Genomic DNA, 12,161 nt, shown 5'->3' on the forward strand with positions numbered 1-12,161 from the left:
TGAGCTGCTAATGAAGTCCTAGTTTTAAACCAGTAACCAGTGGAGTTTTTACTGTTTTCCCATTTCAGACTGTAGCAGCTTGTACTACTGGAAATCTTTACTGAAATTCAGTCAGAACTATATTCTCTTCTCAATGTCACCTTGTTACTACAAGCACAGTTTTAAACAAGTCCTCTCACACCTTGACATTGAACTCACCAAACCCTTGCATTCATTTAGTAATGTCTACAGGAAAACACTATTTTCTGACTAAGTTTGCATGTTTAATGTTAGGGAAACATCCACTTTTGTATAATTATGCACAAACTTCATATTGATATATATATTTTGTGCCTGTGGAGGAGAGGTTGTTGAAGGTGTCTCTCTCATGAATATGTAACAGTTCTGTTTCTTTGAGTAAGACACAAACATGTTTCTGGTCATATACGCAATACTCAGATGTGTGTATATATATATATTCCTTTCTTGCTCTCTTTTTATAAAGCAGATGAGATTCAGTGTCTGCCAGAGCAGACATATATTTTTCAGAGCACAATAGCAGTCTATTGCCAGATGATAAAAGCTTTGTCTGGCATCCAAATAGTGCAATTGCATTTTGACTATTCCAGACTTCAGTATTCCTAAGTTTTCACCTAACAAGCTTAATTCTGGATACACAGAAGGTGGTGGTGACGGGGTGTATCAACCCCACACTGAGTCAGAGCGGGCTAATCTGCCTCACCCGACCAAGGAGGCCCTGACCCTACGACCTTGTTGGGCATTCTCCAGCTACAGACATGTTATAAAGGCCTGTGGCTCTGGTCAGTCTGCGAAGCTGTGCCAGGGAAGGAGGTACTTGTGGAGATCCAGAGAGGGAATTGCCTGCAGCCCACACCATGGAGGCTAGGTAGCCATGGAGGAGAACACTCCCCGGGAACGCTCCCCAGTAACTTGATGTGTTTTGGTTGGAGTCTCTCCCAAGTCAGTGGTGGGCATTCCCACTGCTGGTTAGGCCCTGGGTTGGTGCCTGGTGGAACAGGGAGGCCTGGGCTCTCCACTCCGTTTCCTAACTCTTACCAATGGAGCCTATTCAGCAAGATGAGCCTTGCTATATAGACTCTGGCCGCTAGGCCATGCTGCATGGTGAACGGATCCTTGCTATAAAGAGTGGCCAACTAGGCCACACTGCCTGGTGAAATGGGCCTTGCTATGTAAACTCTGGCCACTAGCCTAAGCGGCCCTGTAGAAAAGGGGGTTCTGAATAAACCACCCCCTGACAGTGATGATAAATGCTAGTGATTTATTTGGAGATTGAGATGGTTAATATGAATCTGGAGGACTTCATTTACAAAGATTCATGGATTTTTAAGGCCAAAAAGAACCAATAGATCATCTAACCATGCACAACACACTATAAAATTCCACCCCGCTACCCTGGGTTGAACCAAATAATTGGTGTTTGACTAAAGTATGTCATCTAGCATTGGACAAGGGAAGACACTGTGTGACACGAGAAGATTTTACCATTCATTTCTAGTACTAAATAAACACAAGACGATGGCTTCACAGCTAGCCATGGAGAGACCAAGCTTCTCTTGGATTCTCTCCTCTCTGGATACCCAGACCTTTCTGAGTTGAAATTGTAACATGGTTGGTAAGATTATGAAATTGCAACACCATGTTACCAGATATGATGATTAGTTTGGGGTTCACAAATCTTTGTTCCTAATGACATAAATTGCTTAGATTCACTTTGTTTGAATGATTTCTTTGCACAGGGGTGAGCAAACGTTTTATGTCAGGCCCCACTTCTCATCCCTGCAAGTAGCAGGGCCTCTTAACCTGTCCAATGTAATCCAAACCAACAGAAATGTTGGTTATGCTCATAAGGGAGAAAAAGTCCTTTCAGCATACATAAGAAAATAAGTCTGTAGAATGTAAAAGCTTTATTAATTGGTATATAAATGTGAATATGCATACATAAAAACAGTAATATATTTTAACATTTTTTAATGAAATGGAAGAGCCTGACGCCCAGCAGGCAATCGTGCTGCACCATCCTTATGAAATTTCTTCCCCCGCACACTTCATGCATCCCTGTCTTAACACATATGCTTTTCAGTGTTTTCCATAAGACATCCAGTGGCACTTTAAAAAGCTGAGCTTCTCTAACTCCCATCCACTTTGATGGGCATTCCAGCAGTTGTCGTCTCTCAGGCTCAAGCCTTTCATGCACAAGGACTGTCGACTGTAGTGGTAGGTTAGCCATGTTTGGGTTCACTGCATCATCCGACAATGTAAATCCAAAAGAATATATCACCACTAAGAACTGGTGAGTTTATCCTAAACATCTTGCTTTCCCAAGGTAAAGTCACTGAAGAGGCCCTTAAAAGAGGCACTATCAATGTTTCCTCTATTTTTTCCATGCATGTGCAGAATAAAATTAGGCTTGTGTGGATGTGTACCACCAGGGCCCCACTGCTTTTTTTAAACTACCTCTTCCTACTGGTGAAAGGTGCTTAATCTACAGCTTCATCACACAGCTAGATTGGGAGTCTGGAGCTCTGGATTCCACAGCTCATTTTTACTTCAGTGAGACTAATCATAGGTTTAGTATTAGGTGTGAGGTTAAGTGTGTGACAGATTTCATCACAGAAACCCCTTGTGACTGTCACTTGATGTGCTGAAATACCACTGATTCTATTTTTCTGCCCTCCTGGCCATCCCTCAACTCTCTTCTGATGAGCCAGGCCCACAGTTCTCTTCCAACATGGACACAGAGCTAAGGTCACAGCCCTCTGCAGTGAGATCAGCTCAAGACTAGGAAGGATCATCCAAAGAGATTTGCTCCAGCACCCAAATGCACGGACTCAGTGGGATTTGAACCCTAGATAAATCCATCTTACTACATAGACAGTCTTGTACAATGAAAGCTTATGCTCTCCCTCTTTCTCAGGGTAAAGAGAGATATGCACACACCCCTTGTCCCCAGGTAAGAATTACTTACATTGTATTTATTAATAAATAAGTAATTTTATGAAATATAAAATGTAGAATGTATTTGTCATAAGTGATAGTACTTATGTAGGTAACAAAACAAAAGTCTTAGAGGTTTCCAGCAGTCATCTTGGGTGGTAAGCAGAAATATCCCAGTGTCTGGCAGCAGCCCCTAGTTTGGCTTCCACCTTTATATAGATTTTGCCAAAGGTGGGAGTAATTTTTGTTCAATTGAAGCTCAGTCTCACTTTCAGTGGAAAAGTATATTGTCTGAGAAAAGTCCTAACATCAAATTGATATGGCCACATGTCTTGGTAGGACCAGCCATACCTCCTCAGCCCAACCTTACAGGAAAAATAAGTACATTTACAGTTCACTGTGTTTTTGCCAATGGGCTGTCAAGATCCTGAAGTACAATTAATGGTCCTATTTAGCATGACTACTTCAATAACACAGGTTTATACTCCAGATTTCTATCTTCAAATACAGGAATGATAAATGCATATAAACAGGATAATTACACCCAATATATTACAAGCTTTCCAATGATACCTTTCATGAGGCATTTCACATAAAGCATATTCCAGTTATGTCATATTCATAAGCATATTTTCATAAATCATATGGAATGTCCCAAGACAGAGTGATTTGCTGGAAAGGAGCCTAGGTGACTCATTGGTGCAAGACCAACTCCCTTGTAGCCATGCTGAGTCTCAGCTGATGGCTGTACATCCTCAAGGAGATCTCAGAATAAAAGGCTGACCTGTGCTATTGTAGCACGGGATAAATCCAGAAGGGGAGAAGATTTGTGAGACATTGGCTAAAAAGTTTAATCTGCTGCCATTTCCCACTGTGAAACACAGGCTAAAGATCAAAAGAGAGCGAGACAAGCAACTCTTAGACAAAGAGGTAATGGGCACAAAACAGATATAAAAACACTCCTGATCCACAAACTGGTCAGCCAACATTTTAATGTAGTGGGCCATTCTGTTAATGACTTAAAAGTCTGCGTCTTACTGAAGAAGAATTTTCACAACAATCTTGAAAGAGAGGCTGCTGAAGTCTATTTTATATTCAAATTCGACATATTAACACGTGGTTTGAACCAGGATGCGAATTTTCTGGGTCATTATAGGGGCTCTTTTGCATACTTGGCTTTATCTAATTCTTCATTCCCCACCCCCGGCCCCTCTACTCTTTGATTTGCTCCCCTTGATATTTTTTTTTCTGATTTGTCAACTTTGATTACTATTTTGGTTCTCTGTGCCTTAAATATTGAGTCTGTTCTGGTAAGGCTATGGTCTGAAGGAGTGGGTTTCTCCCACAAAAGCTCACCCAATAAATTATTTTGTCAGTCTTTAAAGTGCTACTTTACTGCTGTTTTGTTTTGATAGTATAGAGACTAGCACAGTATATAGACTTGCTCTCTGTTACTTTCACCAATAGTAACAAGTAGTTTTAAAAAGCAGTGGGGCCTGGAGGAATAAGCAGAGGGCTGTGAACTCAGCAGGGCTGGCATTCTGATCCTGGATCTGCCCCTGACTGTCTTGGCCTTGAGCAAATTAATTCACTTGTTGTCTCAATTTCCATGTGAAAAATGGTAAAAGTGCTTAACCCCCTACCTCCCAGGGTGGGGTGAGGATTAGTGAATGTCTATATGATACAGCGAGCATATCAAACACCAAGTATCCTGTGTGGAAAGGAGAAAAAAAATTAAAAGCTACTTTGCTATAGCAGAAATGGGAAAAAATCTGACTGACTGATGTTAAACACCTTTGTAACAATATATCTGACCTGGCCTAAATGTGATTGATTTCCATTCACCCATGTTTTCCACCCTTGTAGAAAAGATTTACCATAGCAGTGAGCCCTGCAATATGCCATATATTGTCCTCACTCTGCTTTGTCCAGTTCCCTTTTTTAAAAAAGTAGCAAACGAAGTGTCACATAGCTAGATAGGAGTGACAGCTGCTCACAAGTTAACTGTTTGTATAGCAGCTGACCTGCCTGTCAGAAAACATGCCCTCAGAATGTAGCACTGTTTACGAGAGATATTTTTTTAACCAGAAAAGAGAGATTTTAATTTAAAGGGGGGAAATTCAAGGTATAAAATAAACATTTTGGATGGTGTAAGCCCCAAGGAGCCTTTTGTAGGAAACATCACGGGTACATAACAACAGCCACAATGGATAAGTCTAGTCCAGTGTCTTATGTTCTGACACATTCAGAAAAGAACAGAGGATCTGTAAATAAGATTCTCAGTAATGGCCAATAGACCCCAGAATTGAATATCCCAAGAGTTTAGGAAGGCCTGTAGCTGTAGGCTCTGGTTCTGATCCATCCCAAATAAATTACATGATAGACAATTTGGTGTAAGAGTTCCTAACACTTAGAGCAGAGTGGTTTTATTCTAAATGCTGTTCTAGAAGGGTGGGTATGTCCAGTCAACAAAGGCCTTACATTCAAAGGCCTTGATGGCCATATAGAGACTGGTCAGATTTGGAATGAATGTTTGAAAACATCATTTTGCAGCATTCATCCTGCTCTGATGGACAGAAGCCTACTGAAAGATTTAAAAAATCATGGGAATGGGGCAGGTTTCAGATATACCTCACACAGTATAGATGCCCAATTTTTCTCACCCTTCTAAATGCCTTGAAAACAGCTTGGAAATTTAGATTTTTATCTAGGGCCCTTAATGATCCTGCAAAGAGAACTGGTCAGGCAACCCTCTGCGCTAATAGTGGAGCCCCACTGAAATCAGTCATTTCCCTGGAGATCAATGGGGGCTCACTGAAGTCACAGGGGTCATCTGTGAGGTATTTTTTTGATGCATGGGGACGTGTATGATCATAGGGGTATTGTAAAAATCAATCTTTCTGGGATGTTGTAAGCAGACCGATTAATATCTTGTTCCTTTTACAGCCATCAGAGCATTTAGTTGAAACCTACTTTTGTTTCAGACACTCTGGCATTCCCAGCACAGACAGCCTTGCTCAGTATTGTACTCTCATTATCACAGGGAAGAGTGTAAAACAAGTGTTCATCTCACCAGGAGAATTTATTGCTACAGTAAAAATAAAGGCCCCCTAGGTTCACCAAATCCACTGTCCTGAAGACAGAGAGAGTGAGCTTGAGGAATTTACTGCAGCATACCGCTGGGTCATTGTACCTACCTGAAGAATTGGCTCAGCAGACAGCTGGAGACATCAATAAAGAAATGCAACCTAAGGGGAGGTGGGGGGTGGGGAAATTGGTGAATATGATTTGTTGAAAGAAAAGTGTATATTATTTTGGAGTCTGCAGACCAGTTGATATCCTGGTTTTGTATTTTACACAGCGAGGATGTTAGTTCTGCTTTATTAATGCTCTCATAAATTATTTGGTGAAACAGAGCTCCCTAGACAAATTGCATGCTTGTTTATCTCATTTGGGAGTTTGCCCTGTATAGTAAACACTACCGTTTGGTAGGGAATTTGTGAACAGCTAAGCCACTCTTTTTGGTCTTAAGGTCGTCATTTTAAAATCAGGCTCCTTTCCTATGTAAGCGCAGGAGCAGACTTGCCAGGGCTCAGCAGGGAGGCAGAAGGAGTCTGGTTCTGTGCTCCCAGAAGCAATGGGGCCCTGGAGTGGGGAAGTGGGTGGAGTTGGGGGCAGTTAGCCTTCCATGCTAACTAGTGCACACCACCTCCCTCTTTCCCAGCCAGCCCTCAGAGCCACCCACACTGGTGGCTTACAAGGCCCAGGGCTCTGGACGCCATCACTGCTGCAGTAGTGGCAGGGGTGGCCAGGAGCCCTAGGCACTTTTGAATCACCAGGCCCTGGGGCAGTTGCCCCTTTTGACCCTCTGTCAGTGACCCTGTGTGCAAGTGCTTGGGTGGCAGGGAGAGGCATTCCAAAGAAACTGCAGCAAGGTGCCTACAGTAGTCTACAATAGGAGAGAAGAGGGATAGGTGGTATAAAAGCCTGAAGTAGGGTACCTATAGCAGAGGTGGATGGAACAGCAAGCAAATTTGGAAGAAAGAAGTCATAGTCCACTGATTTATGGTATAAGCTACATACTGCGACTGAACAGATGGAGAGCGAGTTGTTAGTCTTTTCTGTAGAGAAGAAAAGAAGCCACATCTAGGCTAGGGCTCTACTGGAATCTGCAGTTTTGGGTCAATCTCAGTTTCACCAAGATTTCAACTGGTGGCCGTGGGGCAAAGGTCTCCATACCTCATTAGTCCACAAGGCAGACATGTTCTCTGTTAAAAAAACAAAAAGGTAAGCCAGGTAATGCTACGGTTACAGGTACTACAGAAAAACCACAGATAGGAGATAAGGGAAAAGAATTGGAAGACACATTTTGGCCTACTAAATTCTCTAAATGATGGCGGGGAGCAGGAGGTATAAACCAGGATGTAAGAAGAAGCATCAGCGTAAAAGGGGAGCATTTCTAGACATGCCAAGGATGTAGAAAAATAGGTCTTTGTTAACCAGACTATAAAAGGAAGCTAAAGCAAAACAAGGGTGTGTGAGACGAGGCAACTAAGATCTTCCCAAGAAGCTCTGGGTTTTTGAAGCATATGCTGATAACAGCCCCGTACAGGATCCTCTCTAGGATCAGAGGGCAGAATGAGAGGCAGAGAAGAGGAAGAAAGAGAATGAAATGAGGGCACCTTGGAGATATTACTTTACAAATGAAGAAAGAAGAGAGAAATTTCTGATCACTGAAAGTCAGATGTCTGAGAACAGCAGGGTGGAATGGAGATAGACAGAGAACTACCTGATCATTTCTGATGAACAGAAAGGACTTGCAATTTGTTAAAGGTACCAGCACTGAGAGAACATGCCAAGGTATGTTCTAAAGCATAAAGAAAAGATCACCCACATAATTCCATGGAGTTTGCTCATTTTGAAACACATACCATAAAAGAGACCACATTAACATATTATTCTTTATTATGATTCGTGTAAGTTATGGAGCAAGAAAGCTAATGGGGGTTATATTACACTGGCTCTCAGGAGCATTTAGGCAGAGATTGGATTTCAGTAACAAAATCATCCATTATATACAGGCCAAAATAAAACCAAGCAGCTTAAAAACATATTGTGGGGATAAACATAAAACCCCTCCCCAATTGTATAGATAAGGGCAGGCCCCTCCAGCACTTGTAAATCACATGGACTGAAGAAATCTACCTTAAAAGAATGCAGATAGGAAAACTGAAGTTTTGAGCTCCTCAGTAAACAAGGCTGGTTCTTCTTAAAAAAAAAAAAAAAATCCTCACCTGTGAGCCAAGAAAAGCTCTAATGAATGATTACAGCATTTGAAAGGAAGTTAGAATCTGAGATGTAAAGTACATTTTTAGTACTGATGTACAAGGACTAAGGCACACTCTGATTAGCAAGAAACAGGAGCTGCATGCATCAAATCTGTGGTGCTAAAATTGTAACCCTTGCATAACCTTTATCCTGTTCTGAACAAGTAACATGGATTAAAGACGACCCCAGATTTTGGTACACTTTGGTGCATTTGCACTAGAGCACAACGTTGAAGTAGCAGACACAACTGCGAATAGTGCATGCAGCGTCTACGCACACCATGCGCTACTTAGAAGTTGAAATCGATGTTAGGTGCAGCAAGGTCGAAACTGCTATTCCTGTGAGAAGATGGGAATAGCGACCTATTTCGATCCGCATCCCACTATTTCGAAATAGTGGGGTCTGCCATGGCGGCAATCAGCTGGGATGCAGAGATGTGCTGTCCAGCACCTGCAGGGCTCTATGATTTCTGCACACAGTGGCTCTTAAAGCTCCACAGACCCAGAAATCCTGTAGCAGGAAGCTGAGACCATGGTGGCAGCAGCTGTGCCATGAGGTGCCCCTGCATGGCCCAGAGCGAGGTGAAGAAAGACAGACAACCCCCCAAGTGCTCTCAGGGCTCCCCCTCCAAGCCCTCACAGGGTCCCAAGCCTCCAGCCGCGGGACAGGAAGCGAGGCCCCTCTTGGACTGATGCCGAGCTCCGTGACCCACTGGGGCTCTGGGGTGAAGAGGAGGTGTGCCATATAATGGGGAGCAAGCAGTGGAATGCGGATGCATTCACCTGGCTAGCTGAACACCTGACCACCCAGGGTCACCCGGCCCGCACTCCTGACCATGTCAGGAGTAAAGTAAATGAGCTGCATCAGGGATGTGCCCGGGTGCGAGACTCGGCCAGCTGGTCAGGGGCTGCCCCCGTAGCTTGCCCCTATTACTAGGAGCTCAAGGCCATCCTGGGCCCCCAGGATACCTCCCCCTCACTGGCCATCCTCAACACTGCAACAGAGGATCCCCAGCAGGATGTGGAGCTGGAGTCAGGATAGGAGGCCAGCCCCAGGGCCAGAGCCAGGCCTGGCCACAGACCCATCGGAGTGAGGAGGGAGAGCTAGTGATGGACATCCCCTCTGGCAGCTCTAGCCAGACATCCACTCAACAGGCTTCCCCGGACCACGCCGGTGGACCCTCAGGTACGTACCCCACAGGGCACCCACCTAGGGGCATGAGGTGGAGGCACCACATGTGACCACGGGGGCCCCATACCCCCAGCAGACCCTGGCTCACCAGGGCCCAGGCAGACCTTGGCCCTGGGACTGCGGCATGGCTGCCAGTGCCCATCAGCACCCACAGCCCATGGACAGCACCGTGCCCAGCCCCGAGGAGGAGGGTAGGGCGGGGGCAGAGCACATGAAGGGGCCACTGGGCCACTGCGCTCACAAATAGGGGACAGGGGATGGGGACCCAACACTCACAGGGGGGTTTGGGGGGCGTGGACCACAGGGCAGGGCTCATTAGTCATGGCCTTCCTCTCCCTTTCCCCTGTTTTTGCAGCTGCACTATCCGAGAGCCAGGAAAGCATGGCACCCTCCATCATCCCGGACAGCCCCCCCCGGTTCCCCAGACCTCAACTGCCTGGGGGCACCATCGGCACTGGACTGAGTCCACCCCTGCCAGAGCCAAGGGTGAACCAGCATGGACCCCGACGTAGCTGCTGACCTCTGGTGCCAGGTGGACATCTCAGAGCAGCATCTGCGATTTGAGGAGCGGGAGGCTGCCTGGCCCCAGGAGGCCTGGGAGGCCTTTATGGCCATCTTTAACAGGGTGGCCACCTCCTTTGAGGAGCTGGTGGCTTGGCTGCCACCCCCCACTGCCCTCCCTACTGCATCACCTGCTGCCCCCCTGTTGCCCCACCTACCAGGTCCCCAGGGCAGGAGCCCACTGGGACCAATCACCAGGCCAAGAACCCACCCCAACCATACTTCCCAGTTCTCTCAGGTCCCAGCCAGCCTTGCTGGGGACCCCAGACAAGAAGGGGGCCTGCAACCCCGACCCAGCGGGGGTCGTGCCCATCCACCCTTGCCCTGGAGTGATGAGCCAACAGCTGATGCGTTGACGTCCCCCTCCCCATGTATATAGTTCTCCCCCACATAGAATCATAGAATCATCGAATACTCAGACTGGAAGGGACCTCGAGAGGTCATCAAGTCCAGCCCCCTGCCTTCATGGCAGGACCAAGTACTGTCTACACCATCCCTGACAGACATTTATCTAACCGGTTCTTAAATATCTCCAGAGATGGAGATTCCACAACCTCCCTAAGCAATTTATTCCACTGTTTGACCACACTCACAGTTAGGAACTTTCTCCTAATGTCCAACTTAAATGTCCTTTGCTGCAGTTTAAGCCCATTGCTTCTTGTTCTATCATCAGAGGTCAACAAGAACAAGATTTCTCCCTCCTCCTTATGACACCCTTTTAGACATCTGAAAACCGCTATCATGTACCCCCTCAGACTTCTCTTTTCCAAACTAAACAAGCCCAATTATTTCAGCCTTCCTTCATAGGTCATGTTCTCTAGACCTTTGATTATTCTTGTTGCTCTTTTCTGGACCTTCTCCAATTTCTCCATATCTTTCTTGAAATGCGGTGCCCAGAATTGGACACAATACTCCAACTGAGGCCTAACCAGTGCAGAGTAGAGTGAAAGAATGACTTAGTCATGTATATAGTCATCCCCCACTCATGCATATAGTTGTGATAATTGTTGTTCTGAAATCATAATCAACCTGTTCCATCTAAATATTGCCATAGGGCCTCCCGGACCCGGAAACCCCCCGCTCCCTGGTGGGTCTGGAGAATGAGGCGGTGGCTGGCTGAGGGTAGCCCATTCCAGCCTCAACCACCCACCCCTGCACAAAGGCCTCTCCCTTGTCTTCCATAAGGTTGTGGAGCATGGATCACATGCCCACAACCTGGGGGACATTGGGAGGCCAACATCCAGGTGGGCCAGAAGGCAATGCCGCTGCCCCTTGAGGCACTCAAAGGCCTGCTCGACCACCTGCTAGGTGTGTTTCAGCTGGGCATTGTAGCGCTCCTGGATGGTGGTGATGTGGCCCATGTAGGGATGCATGAGCCAGAGCGGGTATACCACATCTACCAAGAGGCAGAGGGTCACGGTGGTGTTCTCCAGTGGGATCTCCCTCTGAGGGATGTAGGCCCCTGCCTCCAGCCAGCAGCACTGGCCCTAGTTGTGGAACACACGGGCATCATGGGTGCAGCCAGACCAGCTCACATACACATCCTGGAACCAGCCCCAGCTGTCCACCATGGCCTGCAGGACCACCGAGTGGTAGCCCTTCCAGTTTATAAAGCATCCACCTTTGTGCTCTATGGCGCAAACAGGGATGTGGGTCCCATTGAGGGTCCCGAAGCAATTCAGAAACCCCATGGTGGCGAAGCCTGCAACAGCCGCGTCCAGGTTCCCAACTCAAATAACCCTCAGGAACAGTAGGATTTTGAGCACACACACCACCTGTGGGGAGGGCACATAGGCATCTGTGAAGATGAGCAGGGTGCATGTGGCCCCCCAGCCCCCCTCCCCCACTCCTCTGGCCCCCCAACCCCAGGTCCCCTCCCCATCCCTTCCCCCCCAGGCCCCACTCTCCGGCCCCCCAGCCCCAGAGGGTGTGTGTCCAGGCCTCCTTACCTCCATAACAATGGCCCCAGCTGTGGCCTTGCCCATGCCAAATTGGTGGCCCACGGAGGGGTAAATGTCTGGAGTGGCCAGCTGCCAGACAGCCATCATTACCCTCTTCTCCACGAGGAGGGCACGCCACATCCGTGTGTGCTGGTGCCTCAGAGCAGGAGTCAGTCATTGGCAGAA

This window comes from Carettochelys insculpta, chromosome 6, assembly GCF_033958435.1.
Source record: "Carettochelys insculpta isolate YL-2023 chromosome 6, ASM3395843v1, whole genome shotgun sequence".
Lineage (NCBI taxonomy): Eukaryota > Metazoa > Chordata > Testudines > Carettochelyidae > Carettochelys > Carettochelys insculpta.